At 41.3% G+C, this 27,865-nt stretch overlaps 1 pseudogene across 1 annotated transcript; it reads left to right on the top strand.

Moving 5' to 3' along the window:
* Positions 1 to 19,893: 19,893 nt before the first annotated feature.
* On the top strand, positions 19,894 to 27,274 carry LOC308438676 (DNA-directed RNA polymerase II subunit RPB11-like; annotated as a pseudogene). Its single transcript has 2 exons — positions 19,894 to 19,923; positions 26,917 to 27,274. The product of its transcript is annotated as a DNA-directed RNA polymerase II subunit RPB11-like (transcript).
* The last annotated feature ends 591 nt before the right edge of the window (positions 27,275 to 27,865 follow it).

Here is a 27,865-nt window from a genome sequence, read left to right as displayed (position 1 = left end):
ATAGCCTAGTCTGTGCGGTGGGGGGAGGGGACGACATTTGTGTGGCTCACGGTTGTTCTGCGTTCTATCTTTATTCTCGGAAGCATGTTTCAGAAACGGCGGTATTTTTCTGCTCGTTTTAATTTTCAAAATTGGAGGCGAGGGGGAAATTTGAGATCATTAACATAACAGTTCCGTGATTTGGTTACATTTGTTCTGAGCTCAGATATGCACGCCAGCACTTTAATGACTATTCAGTTATGTTACGGGTTTTTTTTTCACCTTTTACTGTATTCAGAACAAAACCGTGATCAACTATGCAGCCCAAAGCTGGAGGATCAAACTGGGCAGAGACCTAATATGAAATATGAAAGTAATTTATAAGTTTTTAAAACATTGGCAAAACCACAAACATAACTTCATAAGAAAATATAATAATAAAAATATACAAAATAGGGTTCAAAAAACATAAATGGAAATTACAGAGTAGAAAATAAGAGCTAACAAGCTTCTTTACAAGTAGTCAGAGGGCTTTAATGTTCTTTGATTTAAATATAAGCCATTGGTGTGGTTTTAAAATAGAGAAAAGTGATAAACCACAAAGGGGACATGTACTAGTTGTTAAGCTTTAGGACATAGAAACAGAAATCTGTTGTGTCTAAGTTCCATACAGAGTATTAATTCAACCTTAAGTTCACATTTTAAGGAAAACATTGAACATTATAATATACTACCTCATGGTTTATTATAAAAGATATAATTACTGTCCAAAGAGAAAGGTGGAGGCATCCTTCGATCCCTCCATCTTACTCAGTTCTCACGTCTGATCAATTAATAATTTTGTTAACACGATCATTAATTATTAATTCTTGTATGCTAAACTCCAAAACCAACATTTAGGCTGACTCTCCGCTAAAGGGCAATTTTACACCAGCAGACTTCCGGCAAGGTTTAGCGATACTGTTGGCGACTCCAAGTGTTGCTGCCAGCTAGCAGACAGAGGCTTGCGGATGTTACTAACACACAGCACTTTGCAGGACACAGGCAAAGGCCTGATGGTGATCATCTTTTGAGTGTAAGGCTGTAGGGATAAACACGTTTTGTAGTGTGCCTGCCTCACATGGTTTATAACTAAACACACACACACACAATGTACATACAATAAATAAAATGAAAAGTCTACTATGGCCCAACAGTTCCTTGCTCCCTCTTCATTCAGCTTTCCCCTCTTAGTGGACTTGTAAGGTTTGATGTGCAGTTACTACCCTGGGGAGTTGTGTCCTATGCTCAATTCCTAGAACATATTCATCTTGCAAGAAGTTTATGAACTCCCCACAGTTTCCATTCCCAACACTCCCCAGGGATCTCTTTCCAATGCCGAGTCTTTCTGAGCTGAGCTCTTTCAAAGTCCACCTGTAAGTGGAATCAACTTTTCTTTCTGAATCTAAATTAGATCACTAGGAGGCGTGATTCAAATTCATCCACATAAAAAAGTGTGTGGCTTCCTTCCTTTTCCAGGCTAAATATCTCACTGTATGCATGCACATTTCTATCTAGTCAGTTGGGCATTTATATTCTTTCCATGCTTCTGCCTTTATGAATTATGCTACAGCAAGTTTGAGGGTTCAAACATCTCTTCGAGATCCTCATTTCAACTCTTGTCTGACTACCCAGAGATCAGATGCTTGGATAGTCAGGTGCCTCTTTTATCCTCACCCGCACCAACATGTTATCTTTCAGCTAAGAGTGGCTTAGCAGACCTAAACTGATGTCTCTTGAGCATTCCTGTAACATTAGCGATACTGAGCAGTTTCCCGGACTCCTGTTGGCTTTTCCTATTTTACAAAAATGAACACTCAGGTTCTTGTCCATTTTAACTGGGTTCCTGAGAGTTCTACCATTGAGCTCTAAGCTCTGTGCATATTAATCCATCAGATATGTGATTTATAAATATTATGTCCTAATCTGTTCATGCGGATAAATGTTATCTTTGCCTTGTTCATTTCTTAACATTTACATATATATATATATATATATATATATATATATATATATATATATATATACATACAGCTATGCACATGCCACACACATGAGCAGATGTCGGAGGACAACATGAATCACATTTCTCCTTCCACAGCTTCAGTGTCCCAGAGTCTGAACTCAGTTCATTATTCTTATGGTGTGTGCCCTTTACCCACTGAACAATCTTCCCAGCCTGTCTGTGTACTGGAGGCTATCTGTGGAGACCTCTGGCATGGCCAAGCAGGAGGGTTCAAGCAAAGGGGGAAAGGCATGAGCAGGGAAGGGGGAAGTGTCTCTACCACCTCAGCTGCAGCTGCTGCATCTGCTGCTCTTACAGCCACTGTTGCTCTGACATGTTGCACTGGCTATACTGAGCTGAGCCAAGCTGAGCTAAGCCAGCAGGGGGAGGGGAGAGTGGGCGGGGAGGAGGGGACCAGTTAGTAAGCAGAGCGCAGGGTGAAACCTAGGCAATGTTACAGCTCTGTGACAGATGCTCTCACACTACTGTGGAATTCTTGCACACCTTTATTCCTTCTGGATAGGATCTTATATACAGTTTTGGGGTGGGGTGGGTCTGACAGCAGGTGCTTTCTATTGGCTAGTCCCGAAATGCCTCATCTACTTGAGGAGGGACTTGTGGGCACTGCCCCTATGTGACTCAAGGCCACAATTCTATGAGGGCTATGGCTACCTGACAGGGACCTGGTGCCAGAAGAAGATGAAATTCCTACCATCCCTTCAGGGTCCCTGGGGCTTCAAGCCTTAGCTCAACCTTACCTGGCTTCCTCTCATGGTTCACTAACCCAGACCAGACAGGATTATTTTATTTTTCACTTTCATTTTTCACCATTGATTTATGGTGGAGACTTTATAATTAAGGCTTTTTAAAGTTTTTACATATGTGTTTGTGTGTCTTTGTGTAAGTGTGTGTGTGTGTGTGTGTGTGTGTGTGTGTGTGTGTGTATGTGTGTAAAATATTTACTAATTTTTGCATGGACAAGCATGTTTTTGTAGATGGTCCGGAAGCTGTTTGTATTTTAATGTTAAATCCACTTCCCCAAGAAGGGTTGCCTAGTTACATGACTCCAACTGAACCTTCCCATTTTAATTAGTAAAATAAAGAAAAGCCAGTGACTGGGAGGGGTGAGGGAAGTAGAGAGGGCTGAGAGGTCTGAGGAGGTCAGAGGACAGAGGAGAGGTCGTGGCAAGTTGGAGGTTCCCAAGGACCAGGTAGGCCCAGGTGATATTGATTTGTACTAAAAAGCTATGAACATTAAGGATTTTACAGGTCTAATATCTCATATAGAAGGGCAGTTTGCATCTTCATCAATCTTGTTGTGTAGAGGGTTTGTGGATTGAGAGTTGAGTATATAAACCTGTGTGAAAAGCTATCAGGCTATAGGATTTTGGGAAACAGAAACACCCCGGGACAGGGGTGGAGAACGGGCGGTAGAAAATCACCAGGGTAGGGAGTTGGGCCGTGGTGGCGGCTCGGACCAAGTACCAGAGGTGAGTGCTGCTCTGTATCAGGGACAGGCCTGAGGAGTGAGACCCCAGGGCTGGGAAAGAGATAAACCGCTATTTAATATTTTTTAATATTCACTGCAGCATGTTTTCTGTGCACACAGGAAGTGCATCAGATGCTTCCTGTCTCCTTTCCTGCTCACTTTGTCTCAAATCTTCCTTGTTCCTTTTGGCCTCCTGGTCTGCACTGGATCACAGTTTTCCCCCTGACATGTTACCTACGAGTTTTCATTTCTGGAAAGCGAAGAGCTGCCGTACCGCGCTCGCAACTGTTATTTAATCGTTCCTTTCATTAAAAGTCTGTGCGTGCATGAAAAAAGGCCGTGATCTCTGTTGACTCCCCACCCTTTATAGTCTCCTGCTTTCGGTCGCCATTCTTCCTCAGTTTCAAACGTTCTTGTGTCTGGTTTCGCCTTTTTGTTTCGATTCGTTTGAGGTCCGTGGCGTCTAAGCAGAACCATCGCTGTGACCGTGCAGAGGTTTATCAGTGGGCACACTAGTGAAGACAGCGCCTGCATCTTCTCCGGAATCCTTCAGAACGTCATCAGAAGGTGAAAGGGCTCCGTGGGACACTGCTGCTCAGCCCAGTGTCGCTTGGACCCATTGCAGGCAGCCACAGCCGATGTGAGGGAGTGGCTGCTCCATCTTCGCCATGGCCAGAAGTCATCTCGCCCTCCTCCTCACTGTCTTATAGTTTCTTATATTCATTCTGCCCCCTCCTCTACGGTGGGTGAGAGTCTTTGGTGTGTGGTCGTGTAAATGCTGTTTAGGGCTCAACCATTGCTTATTCTTATCTATTAAAAGATTATTTATAAATAATACAGAGTATAAATATGTGCCATGTTACTGTCCAGCTTTAATTGGCACTTATTCCTTCACTAGGTAGCACCCTAAACAACCACACAGAAACCTCTTAATATTTTATTTATTTCTTTATTAGATACTCTGTATTTACATTTGAGATGTTATCCCTTTACCCTGCCCTGCTCCCATCCCCCATCCCCCCTCCCCCTCCAGTTGCAGTCACAAAGGTACACTTCCTTCAGGTCCACCTCTCCACCCCTTTGCCTTGTCATTTCCCTGTATTGGGACAATGTGCCCTCTCTGAAACAAAAGCCTCTTCTCACATCGATGCCAGACACTGCTATCTTCAACTACATATGCAACTGAATCAATAGGTCTCTCAAAGTTCACACTTACAGGCAGGAACCAGACAGAGATGCCCCCTCAGGGACTATGCTTGAATCATATAGATACAGCTGAACATGTTTGAAGCTAACCATAGGTCTGAACTAGGGGATCCCAATGAGGTTGCTAAAGAAAGGACTTAAGGAGCAGAAAGGGGTTGCAACCTCATGGGAAGATAACAACATTATCAACCAACCAAACCTTTTGATATTTTAAAGCTTATCTGGGCAGACTTTCGGCTAGCTCAGCTAAATTAATCTGAACACCTAGTTCTATCCAGCCACGTGGCTACCTATACCTTCCAGGCCTGTAGCCACACCCAACTCATTTCACATCTCCTCAGCAAAGCCTTCCTTTTTCTTCTTTCCAGAGTTCCTTTGTCCCTCCCTGGACGTCCCACCTAATTCTCTCTACTGCCCAATCACGGGCTTTGGCATTTATTGACCAATTTACTTGAGGAGTGAGGTTTGTACAACAAAAGCTGCTGTCTGTGAGAATTTGCTCATCTTGGGGCAACCAGATCTTGGGTACAGAATTTCTCATTCGAACACAGCAGCACCAGGCCCACATCAACACCATGGGCAGCTGTGAATCCCTACATTCACTGACGATCACAGAAGAGGAGCTTCTCTGATCAGGGCTGGGAGTAGAATCTGTCTTTGGGCATAAACATAAATATTTAAGTGGTAGTTTGGCTCTGTGACAATTAGCTCAGCATCAGAGTAAGTTAGGGGTGATGGATATGAATTCCCTCCTGCGAGTCTGGCGGGTAATTGAACGAAACTAGAAAATAAAAAAATCATGTCGAATAACATAACTGAACCTCATAAGGATAAATACCACATGATTGCTCTTATGTGTGGACCCCAACTTCAAATCTTAAGATTTGGGCCTAACCTGAAGTAACTATAAAGACACTAAACAAGACTCTTAAGTGGAAAACCTCTTAAGGAAGCAGAAGGAGATGAAATGGATGGCAATTCCCTTAGGGAAACAACAGTATCAACTAATCCAGACCCCTTAGAGCTCCCAGAGGCTGAGCCACAAACCAAAGACACACATGAGCTGTTATAGCCAGGGGACTACATATGCAGTAAAGGGCTGCCTTGTCTGGCCTCAGTGGGAGAGAATGCCCCAGGGAAGGAGAATGCTGGGAATGAGAGTAGAGTAGGAGGGGTGAGTCAGGAAGCAGCTTCTCAAAGGCAAAGGAGAGGGTTGGGAGTGAAGATCCCTGGAAGAAGGGATAGAGAAAGGGTGGCAACATTTGAAATTTAAATGAATAAGGTTTTTTTTTTTTTTCTCTCAAAAGTTAGAAAGCTCAAAAGATAGGGTCAGATACCCTGGAATTATACATGGAAATGAGCTACCCTGTTAGATAGTTAGTTTTCTGACTTTTTTTTTTTTTGTAATTTAAGAATAAATATTAGTTTTAATTCTTTTTAACAGAATTTACCTGTTACATCATCTTGATCCAGACTTTTTTTTAAACGGAAGTTTTCATTAATGACTCAATGAGGTTGGGACATTTAGGATTTCTATATTTTTCTTGGTTTAATTTTGATAAAGCATGTCTTTTATCAATTGCTTTTTTTTAATTGCAGGAGCTTATTTAAATGAAATTTATTAAACAATCATTTGTTATAGATTATCCAATTTGGGGTCAAATGATTTTCGTTAAAATGTATTTATTTTAATTTCCAGAATATCATCCCAGATACTGACTCTGGCTGTTCATCCAGGGCAGAGGCACCCACACATTCTTACAAACCTGCCACACTATAGATAATATTTGTTTGAGTGTTTATAAGTAATTAATCTAGCTGGCATAGAAAATAATGAGTTTAATTTTGACCTTTCTATGCATGTATCAGCATACATTTTACATATTCTCAATACCCCCAACTCTCCCTTTACCTCCTCCAGCTTCCCACTGGTCCCTTTACTCTGAAAATTGTCAGCCTCCAGTGTTCATGTTATCCACACATATTATATATATGCGTGTGTGTGTGTGTGTGTGTGTGTATCATACATATACACTGTGCTCACTTCTGATTAAAAATAATATTCTGACGGAGATCATTCATTTTATGGGAGAAAATGCTTATTGTAGCTCATAAGACCAAGCTTACATTACATCATTGTAAGGCAGTCAAGGCAAGAACCTGAAGCAAGTTCACAGTCAAAAGCAGAAAAAGAGACTGTGCTTAATATTCAGCTAGTGTTCTCTGCTCATAGATCATCCAGGACCCAACATCTGGGGATAGTGTCACCCTGTCACCCACTTTAAGGCTGGGTTTTCCCATGTCAATTAAGGTAATCAATAGAGGGCTGGAGAGATGGCTCACTGGTTAAGAGCACTGGCTGCTCATCCAGAGGTCCTGAGTTCAATTCCCAGCAACCACATGGTGGCTCACAACCATCTGTAATGGGATCTGATGAGCTGCTCTTCTGGTGTTTCTGAAGACAGCTACAGTGTATTCATATAAATAAAATAAATAAATCTTTTTTAAAAAACAATCAATATAATTCTTCACAAACATGGCCATAGACCAATCTTATCTAGACAATGTCTCATTAAGAGACTTGCCTTCCAGGTGATTGTGCATTGTGTCAAGTTGATAGCTAAAACTAACCATCACTGGGGGGGGGGGGGGTGGAGAGGGAGGGAGAGAGAGAGGAATAAAATAAATCAAAATTAAGTACATGACAGGAAACATGATCTTCATGACTCTAAGTCCCACATCATGGGATCTACAGTTCAAACCATTTTACTGCAAAGATTATGATGCCATTTGTTCTTACAGAATTTTTAAGACCAAGTTTTCAGCAACATCACATTATGATATAATACCAGAAATCCCAGTTCTGCCCGGCACGGTAATGCATGCGTTTAATCTCAGCACTAGAAGAAATAAGCAGACCTCTGTGAGTTCAAAGCCTGTCTAATCTGCATAGCAAGTTCCAGGACAGACAGAACGATACAGAGCCTGTTTCAAAGAAAGAGAAGCAGGAAGAGAGAAAGGTAGAAAGGAAACTGTAGGTTGGTGTCAAGGCAATACATGGTTGGACAGTAGAGAGTGGGTGGGAACAAAGTTTTGGAAGAGAAAGAAAAGCAGAAGATTCAAGATGGAGGCAGCAGAGGAGGATGGTTCAGATCAAGGTGAACTAGATCCAGTTTATCTTGTCTAGGTGGGCGGTTTGTATCATTATTAATTGGCAGTGGATTTATTGTTTGGAATGTACTGTGCATTGAAAATTTAACATAAAAATTTCTTGGATACATTACTGATTGTTGAATCATGATTTTACCAGGATGTAGAGGACCATGAGCTCACTGGAGCTGCTCCCATGGGGGTGAGACCTCAGGATCAGGAGCAACAGAATCTTTTTTTCTTCTGAACACAACAGGAAACCACACTTCTTTCACGTTTATTTGATAGCGTATAACTGTTTATAGTAGATGTGGTATGGAGCTGTCATTAAACTGAAATTCATCTGTGTTTCAATCAAATTCACATACTTTTCAACATAGTACAACCTCTAGGTTTCTCTGTTGGCACTTTCTCATAATGAAGGAAGGAATCATCTGTGTTTCACTGGGCTCGTTTATGGGACAGATGAGAATATACCAATGCCTCCCACCTGATGAGGATCTAACAAAGACAAGATGGAACGTTGGAGCCGAGGTCTCCCGGAGGAAGTGATGCATCATCTCAGGCACACACTCTTTATAACCTAGGAACTGTGTTATTACTCTAACACTGTTGTTCTGTTCTGTTTGGTTCTGTTCTAAGTCCCTTTCCTGCTAGAGGGGGGGTATACAGGATTTTGTAGAGATCATGAGATCAAGAATGCGAAGGCTCAAGACATACAAGAAAGGGTAGTAATCGCATGAATGCAAGGAACATAACTAGGCTAGCTAACTGTGCTGCAACGATTTAAAATGTACTGAACGGTTAACACTTATCAGCACGAAGAATGAACAGCCAGATGGTCAGAAGCCCGTAAAGAACTGAAAGATATGTAAATCCTACCACAGTGATTAAAAAGAGGGAAGGTCAGATTGATATGGTTCTACAGAAAGAGACTCTGTTAACTGAGAGTATAAAATTAACCCATAAGTGAGTGTCTACTAGAGAGAGTTCCTATAAGAAGTCTTTAAAAATTAAAGTTGGAGGAGCTGGTGAAATGGCTCAGTGGTTTATAGTGTTTGCTGCTCTGAAAAAGGAGCTAGAGTTCCATTCCCAGCGCATATGTGAGCCACCTCGACTGTAATTCCAGTTGTGTGGGCTACCCACACCCCTCTGTGATCCTCGTGCATTTGTACACAGTACACATACATAGGCAAAGGAACACACATATAAACATGAATAAGATAAGAATAAACAAGCTTTAAAGTGAAAATTGGAGATCTGGAGAGATGGCTCAGTATTCTGAGCTCATACAGTTATTACAGAGGAAGCTGACTATGGCACCCAGCATCCACATGGGGTAGCACACAGCCTCCTGTAACTCCAGCTGCAAGAGGATCCATTGCTTCTCATCGCTTCAGTGTGTGAACTCATGTGTGTACACAGACACACACACACACACACACTCACACACACACACACCACACACACATACATAATTTAAACCATTTTAAAATGATTATTTTTGTGAAAAATTGAAGCTAGATCTCCAGCCAAAGAAACGGTTCCATTTTTAAAACCACTGGTTGTCCTTCTAAGGGACCTGAATTCTACGCCCAGCAACAATATGGTGACTTAAAACCACCTATAGTTTCAATTCTAGAATATCTACAATCCTCTTCTGATTCTCTTACCCCGCCAGCCACACTCTTGGTATTCACACATACAGGTAGGCAAAAAAACACTCACAACCATGAAATAAATAAATCTTAAGGAAAAAGAATTTAAAGGTGGACACACCCAACTATGTATTTAAATGACTATACATGGAATGTTTCCTAAGGAAAATTATCTCAATTTAATAAAACATTAATTATACAGTTACTTTCATTTTATTTTATACTACTTTTGGAACACAGAGCTAAATCTATGTGTTCCTCTACATTCCTGGTAGAATATCTCAGTCAAATAAGAGTATGAGTAAATGCTTATATACATAATAATTCTTGGGCTGGAGAGATGGCTCAGTGGTTAAGAGCACTGACTGTTCTTCCAGAGGGTCCTGAGTTCAATTCCCAGCAACCACATGGTGGCTCACAACCATCTACAATGGGATCTGATGCCCTCTTCTGGTGTGTTTGAAGACAGCGACAGTGTACTCACATACATGAAATAAATAAATTTTTAATAATAATAATCATAGTTTCTGAGACTATCAAAGCCAGAGCAAATACAAAAAAAAAAAAAAAAAAATTAAGTGTCTCATTTTCAAATCAGAAGGAGATGGTACAACCAGAAATTACTGACTCCTACCATACAAAGCATAATATTTTAAAACAAAAATGTTTATATTTCTGAAAAATGTTTTATATAATCAAAAAAAGTATTTCAGAAATCCCTAAGCTTACTAAAGTACTACTAAAGTTCTAATATTTCTATTTCCAAATATCTCATTTTTAAATAAGCAAATGTAATCATGTTTATTTTTTATTTCACAAAAGACAAAAAGAAATATTTCAGAATTTTCTGTAAAATAAATATCCATTGTAAACTGATAAATTGTCTTTCTCATATCCTGGGCTCATCACTAATTTACAGAATCTGTTTTGTAGCCTTAAAGTTTTTATGAACTTCTAAACTTAACTTCTCCAGAGAAGGAAAAGTCAAGTCTTAGTAATGTCAGTTAAAATAAAAATTAACATATTTGTTATTTGGAAATGACAGATCCACATTAAATTTTATGTCATATGAAAGGCATAGAAGAACAGGAAAGTCATTTTGTCGAGAATATATACTGAGTCCCAAAAAGTTAGTGGAATTCATATAAGTTTATAAAATATTAGATAGTTATCAATTCTCAAAAAATAGATTAATTCTCAGAAAAATATCTTACCTTGTCAAAAATGAAATTTCACTGTGTGAAACTTCGTAAAAGGCTGAAAAACAAAGAGTTTTATGCTAACATAAATAATACAATAACCCAACAATAAGAAGTGTAGTTCCACACACGGGAGAAACAAGCAAATTCATGTGAACCGTGCTGACGGCAAACATGGAGTATCTGTGTTCTCACGTCCCTGAGTTTTAAAAAGTATGAAATACAAGTCTAGCCTCACCTTACGTAAGACTCACTTTGAATCCCAGTACTTAGAAAGCCGAAGTAGGTAGATCTCTGAGAGTTCCAGGCCAGCCAGGCCTAACATCATGAGACTATTTCAAAGAAGAAAACCTAATGCTAAGTCTAAACATGCTGCTTCCAAACAAAGACAAATCAACCTCACAAGACTGGAACGCTTGTTCCTGCAGGTTCTATCTGGATGGGGGAAATGAGAATGAAGTATGGTGTGTTATACCATATACGTAAGACAGAAGTTTATTCTTATTTTTCTTTATGTTTTACACACACACACACACACACACACACACACACACACACACACAAATGTTAGGTTTGTAAAAGAAGGGACACTAAATAATACTTGCTGTGCCTTCTGACAGAAATCGGAACAGTTTTTGTTTCAATTAAATAAATTGTATTTGGAGGTACATTCTGGCCTTCTTTTGTTATTTAGTTTTCAAACCAGAAGCTTATGACATGTCATCCAACGTACTTCCATGCTGTTGTTTCTTCCAAAAGCTCGGATTTGGCTAGATTTCGACAATAAATCTGCTGAAAATTGAATAGAAATCTCCCACAAGATGGCCCCTCTGAGCACATTTCACAATTTGGATGATGGGCAGGCAACAAGCGTCTCTGGCCGAAATGAACAACGTTAGCAGCTGCCGTTCTGTTTCTGGCTTAAGAGGGCTCACGTGATCCTGGAAAACCCACGAAGCAGCGCTTCTATGTTGATGGGAGAGACATTTGTAACTGATAATCTGCTAAAATTCCCAGCTAAACAACAATGGCAAACGTGCGCCCTTGTTCCTTGAATAATTACACTCCTTCATCATGGTCACCAGGCTGTTCAGGACACACAATGAAAGGTGGGTGGTACAGCATCCAAGTACGTCCACAGACAATAGCCCAGCCTGACGACCAAAGACACTGATGGTTGTGACCAAGCTGAAAGGGCCATGCGGGCTTGGGGATCACTTGGTCTGTGCTAAGCATGCAGATATTTTAAGGAGTGGTTAATCTGATAGGCAAATAACTAAAACTTTCAAAGACAAACTAGAATCCATGCTTACCTTTCCTCAGAAAATTCCAGTGTCTGGAATGTTTGCGAGAATATAATGAACCCCTCAAAAATGTTACAGGTAGACTTAAAAAATAACAGATACTAGATTTCTATTCGTGCATGCACACGCGTGTGCGAGCATGCGTGCATGTGTGCGTTCCTGTGTGTGTGTGTGTGTGTGTGTGTGTGTGTGTGTATCACTCAAATGTGTGTTGTGTATCTCTAATGGTGGTGTATGGGCTATAATGTAATAGAACTTAAAAAAACTTCAACTGCTTCTATGACATTCAGTGAAAACTACTTTGTTTTTAAAACAATCTTCTTTAAGAAAAAAAAGTTTACGCTCCAAAATTTGATCTCTAGGTTTGCCATAGCTTGTAGCACGCTGATTTCCAGCTGAATGCTCGCCTCCCAGGGCCATCGAGGGCATGTCATAGCTAATTATCTGTCATCACGCCCTGTTGCATAGGCGGTACCTTGCCTGCTGCTGCTGGGACCTCACGCTGTCTGTTGATTCATTTGCATTACCTCCAGAGAGCCTCCTCTGTGTGCGGAGCACACAAAGCGGAGCCCGGGGGCTAACTGGCAGCCCCGTCAGAAGCGCGGGCCGCTTCTCAGTCGCCTCCTCATTACTTAGTGAGTAATGTGGGGATGTTCTCTGCTTCATGCGCTCTGGCAATGTAAACGGTCATCTGCTGTTTCAGCTGCTTCCCGGCGTCTGGGGTGCAGAACCACGTCGCAGGAGGAACTGCGCCTGCACGTATGCAAATGGAGATGGGAGCGCCTGGGCCTGGCAGCGTTCCTTCCAGAAGCCTCCTTTGTGGATGCACCGTCTGTCTGTTTGGGGCTGCTAGGGTTTTGAGAGGCAACCTCAGAATAGATCTTGCCTGGCTCAAGCTATTTCCATGTCCCTGTACTCAGGAAAATATCCAGCTCCTCCCAGCATCCTTAGTGCTCCCTGTCCGGGGTCTCTGACAACCACAATGTTTCAATGTCATCTCTAAAATACACATTTGAGACAGAATTGGCTTAGGCATATCCATCTTTTCAAATTAAGTAGATGTACTTCCTTAACTGATTTTCCAGGTTAATTTTAAAACGCTGACAGAGCATCTACACATAGCACAAGTACCAAATCGTTGGAGTATATGTACGTGTATGTCTATGTGTGTATGTGTGTATGTGTGTATGTGTATGTATATGTGTGCATGTGCATGTATATGAGTGCATGTGCATGTATATGTGTATGTATATAAGTGTATGTGTGTATGTGTGTGTATATGTGTATGTATATGTGTGTATGTGTATGCATATGTGTGTATGCATATGTGTATGTATATGTGTGTATGTATGTATATATATTCATATTTTGTCCTAATAATTTATTGTCATTATGCACAGTTTTAAAGCAACAAAATTAATTCATTCAGGTCTTTCTTCAGCACCTTTCAGCTACTTTACTATGAGCAAAGACGAGCAGCAAGGCAGAAAGTGATAGAGATTCGCTTCATCTCTGAATGAAACTCTTAGTTCGCTAACGGGTGGGAATGTCTGGCTTTCTTTCTGTTTTCTGTACATCATTCTATACTTCTTAGGACAGGGTATTCCTGCAAGGAGATAAATTCGTCGTCATCTTAGAGGACAAGAGAAGAAACATGCCATGGTAAATAATAATAATAATAATAATAATAATAATAATAATAATAATAATAATAATAATAATAATAATAATAATAAAATAGTAAAATTGAAAAATTAACCAGGAAACTGTTGGAAAGCCATTGGCTAGCCTCGGTGCTTAGGGCTAGTTTCCTCTAGGTGGCAGTGTGGTCCTAGAATTTACAAACCCTAACCGTCGGGTGAGAATAAGAGCTCAGTAGAATGTTTGCTGCCAGTCCATGCTGTTGTAAGCATTTGAATGTTTTTAATTTGGGAAACGGAACCAAATTTACAGCTATGAATGCTGATGTGAAGATGACACCATAGATTTTTGTCCTAGGAGAACATAACGTGGATAACACGTTTTACAAACGTTCCCTATATCCTACACCTTTGCAACCCTGACATTATTATCCTCCCTAGAGATGAAACTTGATCACAGGGCTACTGAGTGTATTGCCAACATTCAGTACTCTTAATTTTCCTGTAAACTTTATTTTGAAAGTTGTCAAAGCCCCCAGGAAATTAGAAAACAGAAATAATGACTGCCCCCACATAGCTCATCCGGTTCACCGGTTAAAATTGTGTGATGTTTTCTCTCCTTAAATAAATACTTCAACATTTTAACAGAGTGAGCAGCAAGCCCTCGTGAGACAAGACCAGGCCCTTTGAAATCCCTGTGGCCCTTCACTATGGAGACAACCCAGGCTCTATCCTCTGAACAAAGCATGGTCCTAGCCTTGTACCAATAGCTGTTTCTTCCAAAGTCAGCCACAAACACCAAAAAAAAAAAAAAAAAAAAAAAAGAGGATAAATGAATATAGTCTGGGGTTAACAGCCTCAAATGTTCTTGAAGAAATCATTGGAAAATTCAAATAAAACATAAATGTTCTAAAGTCACCATAGACAACTTCCTATACTGATGGCAAAATTGTTCCTGACTGTCGACCCCAAAAAGAGCTAAGCCAGTGAGTTGTAAGGGTAAACAAATGTATATTCATTCATTTCTCTGCTCGAATTAGTGACAAATTCTTAGCCTTTCCTGGGTCTCTGGTCTTTTCAACATGTGTCATGTCCACAACAACAGTTCAACTGGTCATATTATTCACAAAATCAAAATTCTCCAAAGGATAGATGACAAGCACGTCACAAGTGAGGGCTTATTTCACGGTTTAAAACGGGAAACAGATGAAGTATATAGTAAGCCTAATCCTCAGCCGACAGGCAGACAGACGTCTGAGGTGTAGGCCACCTGAGTATACATAGGAATTTCTAGACCATCCAGAGCTACACAGTGAGACCCTGTCTAAAAAGTATAACCGAAACAAAAATGTATATGTATTTGAGTAAGGATTTTAAAAATCACATTTTAACAGTTCTCTATAGTGATAGTTCCTTATGGTTAAAATACTGTAAGAGATAGCCTTCCTTGTCAAATTTACTCCATCTGGAATCTAGAAAACCCAAAGGCAGGATACACACCTGCTACGGAATTTTTCTTAGTTAAATCATTTGGAGTGAGAAGAACCATTCTTAATCTTAATTTTTTTGAGGTGAAAATATACACTTTTATTCTGGTCCACACCTTCCGACCTCAGCCTATATAAAGGGCATGAAAGAAGGCAACTTTCTCTCTTCACTTGCTCACTCACTCTCAATGGCAAACCCATTCCTCCACCAGCATCAGAGGCTGATTCCTCAGGATTCCAGTGTATACTGAAGACCATCTGAGACATCCAAGCCTTGTGGTCTGAACTGGATTCTTGGACTTTCTCTTAATAGACAGACATCATTGGCCTAGCTGGACCACAGCCTGTAAACCACTCTAGTAAACCCTGTATATAAATATAAATCTCTAAATTTCCAAGTTAGTTTTACTGAGCAGAGCCCAGCATTTGTTTAGGACATCCCTTCCTGTCTAGGCTAGGGAAAAAAGTCGCCTTCCTCCACCTCTCAACCCCGAGGTCTGCATCTCTTGCCTCTGACTGTGCACGTTCGTTTCTGTCCCAAGGCTTTCCTTGCTATCTGTTCAACTGCATCACTACAGGAAATGTGTGACTGCATTTCAGACCCACCCAGGTAATCCAGGATAATCTTCCCATCTTGAGATCTCAATCATACCTGCAAAGTCTACAAGGTAACACTCGGAGTCCATGGGTTAGAGCATAGGCATCTTCCAAGCCATTCCTCCGCCCTTCACAAATGTCCCCTTTGTGAAAAACTGGCCCGGCTGTTGCCAGGAGAGGAAAAAAGAAACCACATCCAGATTCTTCATCTTCCCTTAGCAAATTCCCATGAAAATTTTATCCTGAGCTCTCTGCTGGCAATGATCAAGGGCAATCAATCAAGACTATAAAGCTGACTGAAGGATTCTAAGCCACTCTCATAAATCCTGAAGGAAACTTCCTGTTTTTCAGTTCTCCCCCCAACCCCCACCCACATGAGTCTACTGAAAGCCGTTTCTACTGAAGTTAACTTGTACACTAAACACTTCAGTCTCATGTTTAACACAGTTTGAAATTCTTCCTCATAAACCCAGTTTGTCTGGTTTTATTCCTTGTCTTCAACATGCACATAAATCGAAATGTTTATACTATCCAATTCAATAATTTTTAAAAGATACATACATATATATATATATATATATATATATATATATATATATATATATATATATATATATATATATAAACAATGGGCCAGGTGTGGTAGCACAGGCCTTCAATCTCAGCCCTCAGCAGTCAGAGGCAAGAGGACTTCTCAGAATTTAAGACCAGCATGGGCTAAACAGGCCTAATCTACATGGTAAGTTCTTGGTGGCCAGGACTACACTGTGAAACCTTCCCTGGAAGAGGAGGAGTATTTTCACAGTTAGAGAGAGACTACACTAAATTCACATGAAAGCACAAAAAAAATTCCAATTAGCCAAAGAAATCTTGAACAAAGCAAGCAAAACTGGAAGTGTCCTAGTAACCAGTTTCAAGACATGCTCTCAAAAGTATCAAGAATTAAAAACCTTAGAGAGAATGACACAGCATTCAAGGTGCATCACAGCAAGACAGAAACTTAGACGTGGGCTGTTACCAAGATCCCAGAAACAAACCTACATATCCACAGACAACTTATTCTCCGGCAAGGCATCAAATACTCACACTGTAGTAAAACAGCCTCATCCACAAACAGTGCTGGATAAAACTGGATATCCATGAAAAAAATCATCACTCACTGTCTAGTTAAGGTTCCCATTGCTGTGAAGAAAGACCGTGACCAAAGAAAAGTGTAGCAGTGATGGTTTATTAGACTTACACTCCCACAGAACTGCTCATCATCTAAGGAAGTCAATAGAGGAGCTCAAATGAGACAGGACCCTGGAGGCAGGAACTGATGCAGAGGCCATGGAGGGACACCACTTACTGGCATGCTCGCCATTGCTTGTTCAACCTGCTTTCTTATAGAACTCAGGACCAACCAGCCTAGGAATGATGGTTGGCTAACCCACTCACAATGGGTTAGGCCCTTCCCTGTCAATCACTAACTTAAAGTAAAAACAAAGCAAACAAAAAAACTTTCTCGAAGCCCAATCTTAGGGAGGTATTTTCCCAACTGGGGATCCCTCCTCTCAGGTGACTCCAGCCTGTGTCAAGTTGACATAAAAGCCAGCACATTCACCATACATAAGACCAGCTCGAAGGAGATGGAGGAGCCTCATACAAAACCAAAACTATGAAAATCACTAGAAGGAAATGAAACAAACCCTTCAAGATGGCAGAACCGAGGAGAAAGATGCCCATAGCAGACATGTCCGTACGATGATGCGAACAGCTAACAAAGTACAGCGACAACCTGCAGACAGGAGAAAATACATGTCCAGTATCTGTCTAACAAAGAATTAAACCAAAATTCCAGAATATATTAAAAAAAAAAACCTTAAATGCAAAGAAAGAAGCAAGTAGTTACATTACAGATAGGCAATGATTGACAAAGACAGTCCTCAAGGGAAAAATAAAAGGAAGAGAAGGGGAATTCTTCCACAGTGTTGTCGGGAAGCATCCCAGCCTGTGGAGAGCCTCTATGGGGTTTCCTCAAAAACTACCAACGGTCCCACCATTTGATCCAACCGGGTGTTTTGCCCGTACATATGAATGTGTACAATGGAAACTAGATGACAGTGTCACATGCCTTACAACTGGGGGTAGAGATGGTTCTAGGTCACTGTGTGGATGCTGAGAATCCAACCCAAGAGCTCTGCAAGAGCAGCAAAGGCTCATAGCCACTGAGCATCTCCTCACTGCTACTACCCCTTTAACTCTCATGTGGATGACTGCTTTGTGCCCATGTTGTCACTGCACTGCATTCCTTCCTGATGTTCACAAAAGCCAGAAGATGACATCAGCTCCCCTATTAGTGGAGTTACACATAGTTATGAATTTCCATGCCAGTCCTGGAAAATTGAACGAATGACCTGTAGAAGAGGTCATTGAGTCATCTCTTCTAGAATCTCTTCTACAGGTTCTAATATATATATATATATACATATATATATAATTACACATATATGTGTGTATATATATATATACATATATACATACACACATACTCATTATATATATTCTCATCATATATATTCTCATCATATATATTCTCATCATATATATATTCTCATTATATATATTCTCATTATATATGTTCTCATCATATATATATATTCTCATTATCTATATTCTCATTATATATTCTCATCATATATATATTCTCACCATATATATATTCTCATCATATATATTTTCATCATATATATTCTCATTATATATTCTCATTATATATGATCAATATTATATATATATATATATATATATATATATATATATATATATATTCCAAAAGAAATGAAGCCAGTAAAGCAAGTACCTACACACCTATTTCTCCTACATCATTGGTGTCCAGTAACTAAGATGTGTAAATAACCTAAGTGCTTGTCAACAGATGGATGAAGAAAACTTGGTGCACACACAGTGTAATATTAGTGAGCCACAAATAAAGTAAAATCCTGTCATTTGCCACAGAATAAAAAGATGCAGAAAGAGATCATTATTCAGTAAGATAAGCCCCACACAAGTGACAAAGACCACATGGTTTTTCCTCATAAGCAAAAGCTGAAAGTTGTCAACCCACAGGAAAAGTAGTGGGAGAGATAGCTCTGAAGTTAAAAGCTTCTCTTGGAAGAAAAAAATCTCAGGTTTGGTTCCTAGCGCCCATGTTGGATGGTTCTCTCCCACCTGGTAACTCCAGATTCAGATCAGACACCCTAATCTGGTCTCTAAGGGCAGCAGGCACGCATGCAGTGTGGAAACATATGAGATAAAAATAGATACATACACAGACAGACAGACAGACAAATGTTTAAGGAGTAATTCCTAAGGTTGGTGTCTTAGTCAGGGTTTCTATTCCTGCACAAAATATCATAACCAAGAAGCAAGTTGGGGAGGAAAGGGTTTATTCATCTTACACTTCCACATTGCTGTTCATCACCAAAGGAAGTCAGGACTGGAACTCAAGCAGGTCAGGAAGCAGGAGCTAATGCAGAGGCCATGGAGGGATGTCACTTACTGGCTTGCTCAGCCTGCTTTCTTATAGAACCCAGGTCTACCAGCCCAGGGATGGCACCACCCACAATGGGCTGGGCCCTCCCCCCTTGATCACTAGTTAAGAAAATGCCTTACAGCTGGATCTCATGGAGGCATTTCCTCAACGGAGGCTTTCTCTGTGATAACTCCAGCTTGTGTCAAGTTGACACAAAACCAGCCAGTACAGTTGACAGAGGTAGTAGGAGAGGAGGATGGATTAAAAAGAATCTGTATTTGATTAGAGCGTGTCATCTTGAATTATCACACTGAATCTCACCAATACACACAATGCATTTTAATCAAAATCAAAATGCTAAAAAAAAAAAAAAAAAAAATGCTTAAGGAAAAAAAAAAAAAGCAGCCACACAACCTTCAGAATAAATGTCAGCTCATCAGCCCCTTGTGAAAATATGGTTTGGCTCAGGAAGGCCTTAGTTCATGGTTCAAATTCACCTTGGGAACTTGCAGTTTTCCTCACAGTTTTAACCACCTTTCCCAAAGCAATAATTCTCACCCTTTTGTTCTATAGTCTCTTTGGTCCCCACGTGAGATTAAATTCGTAAGGCAGTAGTAACAGCAATAATGATTAATAATGCCTTGGAGCCGCGTACGGTAAGTTACCGGCAGGTTGGCTTTGGTGCCGTGAGCAGCTAAGGAAAGTAAGCGTGACCTAAGCACAAGCCTGCCACATCATGGCAGCCCAACAAGTGCCAAAAGAACTCTAATAGCTTTAATGTTCGGGTGCGACGAGCAGTGTGAACGCTGTAGACAGAACGACAACCCGTGTCCTGAAAGGCAGGCGTGGGATGGGAGCAAGATTTCACCACAACGTTCAGAACAGTATACAGCCTGAAACTTCCACATTCCCAAGTTTTCCCCCTTCCATATTTTAAGTTGACAGTAACTGGGGGAAGAGGCCACAAGGCCACCACTGTGGGCTGCAGATTTACATATCAAAGTATTAGCAAGGCAGACCAGTCCATTGGAAGAGTCATCTAAAACTTCAATTCTGCTTTGTTTCTTAGTAATGGTCCTCTCCCTCTCCCCCTCCCCCTCCCCCTCCCCCTCTCCCCCTCCCTCCCTCCCTCCCTCCCTCCCTCCCTCTCTCTCTCTCTCTCTCTCTCTCTCTCTCTCTAGCCCACATTCACAGCGAGCGCCCAGAAAGGTGTGGCTCGCCAGTAGAACTAACCCTAACCCTGCCCTGGCTTCGGAGTCTTCTCTACATTCCAATTTGTTCAAGGCGTATCCTTAGCTGTATCCACTCAGCTATCCGCAGGACTGCAATTTTATGGTGGAAATCGTGTCTTATTTTAGTGATGATAACCTGCAGGTCACCCAACACGGAGTAAGGCCTTCTGCACGTAGAAATTTTATCAGAACGAATATGTTTGACTAGAGAGAACTTTCAGAGCTGTTACCTCTGTAGTATCTTCCATTTTCCACCAGGGGGCAGTATGTCATTCTTTAAAGGGATCCTATCAGGAAAAAACAAATGGAAACCCTTGTAAGCACAGAGGAGCCGGGTCAGCGCACTGTGTAAAGCGCTAGAAATTAAACAGATCTCTGGTAGGCCGGCAGAAAGAGGGGCCTCAAATAGATAATGAAGACGGCAAACATGGGGCTTTTTCTGGCTTAGCAGGCTGTTTCTCCTGCCAGTAGCCCTCACCCACCACCACGCCCCTACCCAAGCACAGCTGGGTGAGTTCGAGGCCTGATCCAGACACCTTTACCAGAAAGATGTGAGCCTGCCTCCATCTTTGTTCAAACTGACCAACCATCAGTGAGAGGAGGAAGACCATTCAAAAGACCCTGAAAACCCTTAGCTTTCAAAGAGAGATCAGATTTTGGGCTTTCCCCTGGACTTTGTGGGAGGAATTTCTCTGTGTGTGTCTTGCTATGCATGGTTGCTGGGTCTCAGGGTTTGTTTTTAATTTTTGGTTTTGGTTTTTTCCTTCACCGGTCCCTCAACCGCCTCCCACTTGCAATTACACTACAAAGTAAATAAACGATCAGGTACCATACCATCTACCACGTGTGCAAAAGACGCAGTAAGGAGAGAAAAAAGGGGAGTTTTGGAGAAGGGGTAAGGAAGTGGGGTGAAAGCAAGAGGCGTTAAAGAAAGAATGCTTAAAAAGGAAGGGGGGGGAGAAGAAATGGAAAATACAGCAATTCAATTCGTTAAAGAATAAAAGATCCTATCTCTTTAGCATGGCTTGAGATGACCCCGCCTTTCTGGGAGGTGAAGGAGTGGGTGAGGCGTTGGCTCTAGGCCAAAGGATAGAACCAGATCATCCGGAATCACGGGTCTCCACCCCTGGCCAGAGAGTCCACCACCCTCTAATCCAGAAGCTTTTTAGTTGTTGTTTTGTTTTTGTTGTTTGTTTTGAATCTAGCAAAAAGATTACCGGGACCAGAATCTTCTGGGGGGTTTTGTTGTTGTTTGGTTGAGGTTTTTTTTTTTTTTTTTTTTTTTTTTTTTTTTTTTTGTATTTGTTTTTTTTCCATCGATTTGTTATTTGTTTGTTGAGATGAGGCGTGTAACCCAGGCTGCCTTAGAACTCTCTATGGAACCTAGGCGAGCTTCAAACCTCACCGCAGTCATCCTGACTCAGCTTCTCGAGTGCTGGGATTACAGATGTGAGCTTCCAACACTTCGTCCATCCATGCGAAACAAGCCGTCAAACCTCATTTTCCAAGCTACAGGGCTGGTTTTGCCTTGCTCACCAGTTGTTAGGGCGCCACCCACAGGCTTTTAGGCTAAGTGGCGACAGCCAGACAAACTTAGAAGTTGAAATACAGATGGGGCAAACATAGATGAAATAAAGCATCATGGGAAACTACATGGGGGGCAGAGGGAGTAGCCTCGTTTAAAATGTTCCTTAACATCGCTGTTTGATCGACTAACCAGAAGGCTACAGACTACCTCCGAGACACTAAAGCACAGGGAACGGAGCAAGGTGTGTCTACTTATACTTCAAGAAGTCGCTAATTCCTAAAATACCACAGCTACAGTACCATTCTCCTGCCTGAAAGCCGTTGACCTCTGGTAAACACAGTCCTGGTACTGAAGAATCTTGAAGTCTTATCATATATTTGCATCTAAATAATACTTATGTTATCGGGTTCCATCCCTTAAAGCGGAAAGAGAACCAGGAGGGGAAGATTCCTAAAACCTGAAAGGGAAGAGGGGTGTTTGGAGTGTGGAGTGGTTCTGTAGCTTGATATACAGCCTCTTTCAGCCATGCTAAGGTTCGTATTTTATTATGTTAGTTTCTATTTGGGAACAAAATGAAACAGAAAGAAACAAACAAAAGAAAAACCATCAAGTAGCAGAGCCTTTAATCAAATGTAATTCTTTTTTTTTCTCTTTTTACTTTTATTGGCTATATTATATTTAGATTTCAAATGTTATCCCCTTTCCTGGTTTCCCCTCCATAAACTCCCTATCCCATCCCCCCACCCTGCTTCTATTAGGGCGCCCCCATCCCCTCCCACCTCCCCACCCTGACATTCCCATACACTGGAGCATCAAGCCTTGGCAGAGAACCAAGGGCTTCTCCTCCCATTGATGCCCAACAAGGTCATCCTCTGCTACATATGCAGCTGGAGCCACGGGTTCGTCCATTTCTACTCTTTCGATAGTGGTTTAGTCCCTGGGAGCTCTGGTTGGTTGGAATTGTTCTTATGGGGTTGCACATTCCTTCAGTTCCTTCAGTCCTTGCTCTAACTCCTCCACTGGCGACCCTGCGCTCAGTTCAATGGTTGGCTGTGAGCATCTGCCTCTGTATTCTCTCCCTGCAAACTTTTCAGACAAGGAGGGCAAAGAAGATTGACTGGCTCTCCTTCCGACAGACTCTCACTACAGAGCATCCAGAGAAAGGACCTTTGAGTTTGAAATCCTTGTGAAAACAGCAACCTCAAGTCCACAGCCCTTATCTATATGTCCAGATCCTTCTCTCCTGCCATTGCACACATATTAATATCCTTAATATATGGAGAAAAATCTGCAGAACATGTCACGAATTCATCTGCCAGCAGTCACGATGTCACTGAAGATGTCTCGAATAGGAGTTACCACAGCTTGTCTTTACAACCCGAAATTTTTTTCCCTTGTTGTCCCAGCCATTTTCTGCCTGCAGCTAAAAGAAAGCTCAAATGTTAAATGCTATACAGAAACCTGAACGCAATATTAAACATTTTAAACCACCTTCCTTTCTTTTATAGTTAATCTTCCAGATTAATAAATAAAGTAGATTGTTGTTATATAAATAAAATAGATTAATAAAACAAAGAAACTAAAAAAAATTAAATTATATTTACTTTCCAGATTTAAATATAGAAGCTGACTCGGACCCTCTCACTAGTTCCAAATGTTACCACCACGGCCTGATGTAACTATTTTAAAGAAAGAATGGAACTTCAGAGTCTTCCTGAGGTCATGGGCGCTGTGGTCCTGATCTTGTTGGACAGGCCTAAAACACATTTTTACCCATAAAAGGAGAAAAGTAAATGCACCAAGAGTCTTTGTAAACACGTAGTGTTTGGCAATGCAGTCACAGGCTAGATTTCATGGAGTCTCTTTAAAACCCAGAACTACTGACAAATTCCACAATGACACAAGGCTTCTTCAGAAACTGTTTCAGGCTTTGTTTGTGGTGAATTCTTAGTTGTTTATACATATGGTTGGCCACAACTTTTTTTTTTTCAGATTGATCCAATCAACTATTCTTAAAAAAAGGAAAACACACATTCACAACAAAGGGAATATAAGGTGTAGAACGGTCGCTTATCACTTGAATCCATTCCTACTGTGCATAAGGAACTCTGGTTTACAACGCAGAGAGCAAGGGTCCCCCAACTCTAGGAGCTCAGAACAAGGATAATTATGTATGCAAAGCCGTGCCCTAAGCAAGTTCATCAGTAACTCTGCTGTGACTACGACTCCAGTGAGCCTCTCTCTGTAGGAGTCATTTTCAAGAGGCAGTTGCTGTTTGAGCTAGAACTGCCCCAGGAAGCACCCACCATGCTCCTCTCGGAGGGTTTGCAGCACCACCAAGCTGCCTGTAATCACAGGACTCACATAGGATGGAAAAGGGTGCCTTTCTCCAACCCGGTATCACTTCAGAAGATACTTCGTTCCAGATCCCCTTCAGAAATGAGTGTTAGGAAAAAGTTGAAGAGGAGAAGGGGGATATGGCCCATGGAGGTACAGCGAGGCCTGGGGGCAAGGAGGATGCCTCTGGGGGGGGGGCATATTGGGAATCCCTTCCTCCTAAGGGACCAGTCACATGACAGTATAGTACAGAATAGGAAGATATTAGGAAAAATTAGAAATTCAAATAGAAGCAAAGCTTCAAAGAAAGTAAGAAACCTAAAAATGTGTTTATTGTGAAACACGATGTAACACTCAAATTACCTTCAATTTCTGTTTTTCTGTGGTGATTGTTATTGTTTATTTAACTCAATCTCTATTGGAAGATATTTTGGTCAGTGTCAGTTTTTCTGTCTCCAGGAAGTCAGTGAGGAAGAAGAACAACTCAAACTCTCTTAACAACATAAAGTGACTCAAAGCAGACACATCTGATAAAAGTGTGAAGGGAAGGCATTGATCCACTGTGGTTCATGGCTCCATTGCTTTGAGAGTCTCTTAGTCATCTTTTTTGGAAGGAGCTACTTCATCCTTTATCTGATGCAAAACTTCTAAGAGAACATCTGTAGTGGCCATTCCTGGTTGTCAACTTGACTATAACTGGAACGAACTACAAACCAGAATTGGGAGGCTCACCCGTGATCCTGATCTTGAGGCACAGGGGCTATGGATCTTAGGACACTGAAGCCAGGAGATCTCTGACCTCAAGGTCATCTGGGAGAGAAAAGGTTGCAGATCCAGGCATGGTGGTACACACCTTTAATATGGGACACACCTTCTGTTAGAGACCGACCTAAGGACATTGGAAGAAGGAAGGCTCTCTCTCTTCGCCTGCTTGCCTTGTGGGACTGAGCATCTGCTACATCCTTGGACTTCCACTCACAGCCACTACCAACTACTGTTGGGGAGCTGGACTATAGACTGTAAGTCACCAACAAATACCTTACTACCTAGAGACTACCCATAAGTAGTGACTCTAGAGAATCCTACTAATACAACATCTGATCCACATATTCCTGTAGAGATGTTAAGAAATAGCCTGTTCTGTGATACACAATACTGTCTTGAAAACCCACCTACCCATGGTCTTGTGAAACAGCTGGTGGGCTACCTTTGCCCTTAGCTTAACCCTGAGAATGAGCTGACACTGTGCTCATCTTTCTAGAACTCTAGAATCATCTGTATTGTTCATAATCAAGTGATAAGCCTGAGAACTGTGTTGTGGTCTTCCCTGATCATTTGCAGCCTGGGAAGCATCCTCTTCCATGTTTCTGCAACCCAGAGAAAACATTTAGACAGTTTTTCTTGAGAAGAACTGAACCCCAACATCTAAGCCGAGTGTCCTTACCCACCTTTCAGAAACCCAGAAAGAGGTCAGCAGCCACATTTATCCATTAATCATCAGAGAAGGTAGTGGGTCAGTCTCCCCTGAATGATTCAGCCTGTTGAAAACCTTCTGAAATAAATGAACTATGCTAAGTACCCACTTTCAATTCCAGAAAAACTTAGGGTAAATCATCTGTAAGCTGGTTGCTCCTGAATTCTGTGCACAGGAACATAAGCAGCCTTCCAGAATAAATGGATATGCTGTTTCATATGTTGAAGTAGCTTACCCAGAATCTTTAGAGATGATTAGCAACAGTTTGGAAGAGGCTGGATAAATTTCTGAACATACTTAATCTATCAAAACTCAGCCATGGATCTATGGAAAACATAAACCAATAAAAAAATAATAAGTTTAAGTCAGCAATAATGAGCCTCTGTAAAAGAAAGTCAAAACCAATGCCTAGTGTTGCTAACTTCTACCAAGTTGTCGAAAACCAGCTAACACAGATCATCCTCAAACTATTCTATCCCACATTGTATACATGCACTAATTTATCCTACCTTGCCCACAAATACATACAGTTTTCATACATTCATTTTTAAAAAACTTTAAAAAAAAACTTTCTTTTATGAAAAGACTAGATTAAGTTATTCTTACAAAAAATATAATAATCAGTAAAAAGGTATTTTCTTAAGGTATTATCCTACCTGCATATAAATCAAGCCCCAGATGAGGCAGAAAACTACACCTGTGAGGTTTAAGCAGAAATGATATAGGCACTTCCCCCAGGTTTCTGCAGAGTTCTCTGATGCTCACTCGCCAAAGACCTGAACCCCTTTACCTTACCACCTCTAAGCTGTGGAGTGTCCCATACTGTCTCCTACGTACAGGCTTTCATCGTTAGAGTCAGACTGCACTGTATGTACCTGTGTCTGTTTCTGTATGTGCCTTTTCTATCACCTTGCAAGCTGCTAGAACGGAAGTGGCTTAGTTTTCCTAGTCTAACACCCATGCTGCTTGTATAGAACTCACAAAGCCACCACATAATAAATGAATGTTTACTGAATCAATGCCACGTATATTAGTCAATATTAATTAGCAGCCTCGGGTGTCTGGAGCGAGACACTAGGATGAACGCCCCTCGGCCTTCGAGCCGTTCTTGCTCTTCAAGGGAGAGAAGAAAACCACCATTAACAAGGACACTAAGGTGCCCAACGCTTGCTTGTTCACCATCAACAAAGAAGACCACGCTCTGGGGAACATCATCAAATCCCAGCTGTTGAAGGACCCACAGGTGCTGTTTGCTGGCTACAACGTCCCTCACCCCTGGGACCACAAGACCATCATTCGAGTGCAGACCACCCCAGACTACAGTCCCCAGGAGGCTTTCACCAATGCCATCACAGACCTACCTCATCAGCGAGCTCTCCCTTCTGGAGGAGCGATTCCGGGTGGTCATCAAGGACAAGCAAGAAGGAATTGGGTAGCAGATGAAATAAGCGTTGCCTAGTGGCCATAAGGCTGGTGCGTTCATCCTCGGCCCTCCTCAGTCCACCACGATGGTTGCAGCCACTGTCAGCTTTCTAGCTGGTGCGGGACATTGTCCCATTTTGTACATAGACTGTTGTTTTTCCCAATAAAGTATAGCAGAAGAAAAAAAACTTATTAGCAGCCTCGCTTTCATTTAGGGATGGAGAATATATTTTGCTAGCTAGGGCTATGTTCTATGTTCTGAGCTGTTTTAGTTCCTTTGTCAAAACACATGGCTTCTCCCATACCGTACCATACACCCGCACTGTGACCCTGACCTTCAAAGACAAGATTGGAAAATGGTGCAGCTTACAGGATGGCATCACCTGCGTTCCCACCTTTTATCTGCTTTTCTTCTGGAAGCACCCAACCCAGCAAAGTTAAGACTTCTATGGAAATTAGGCTGTATTTCAGAGTTACACATAAGGAGAATGTGGTAGGTGAATAAATTATCCAAAAACATATTCTACCAAAAAAATTAATCTAAGGGAACCTAGAATGCTTGCTATTTCGTAAAAAGATTTTTTTCCCTCATAATTTAGAATTTG

This window comes from Micromys minutus (assembly GCF_963924665.1).
Source record: "Micromys minutus genome assembly, chromosome: 28".
Lineage (NCBI taxonomy): Eukaryota > Metazoa > Chordata > Mammalia > Rodentia > Muridae > Micromys > Micromys minutus.
The sequence above is the reverse complement of the archived record's forward strand: the minus strand, read 5'-3'. Positions and strand labels throughout refer to the sequence as shown.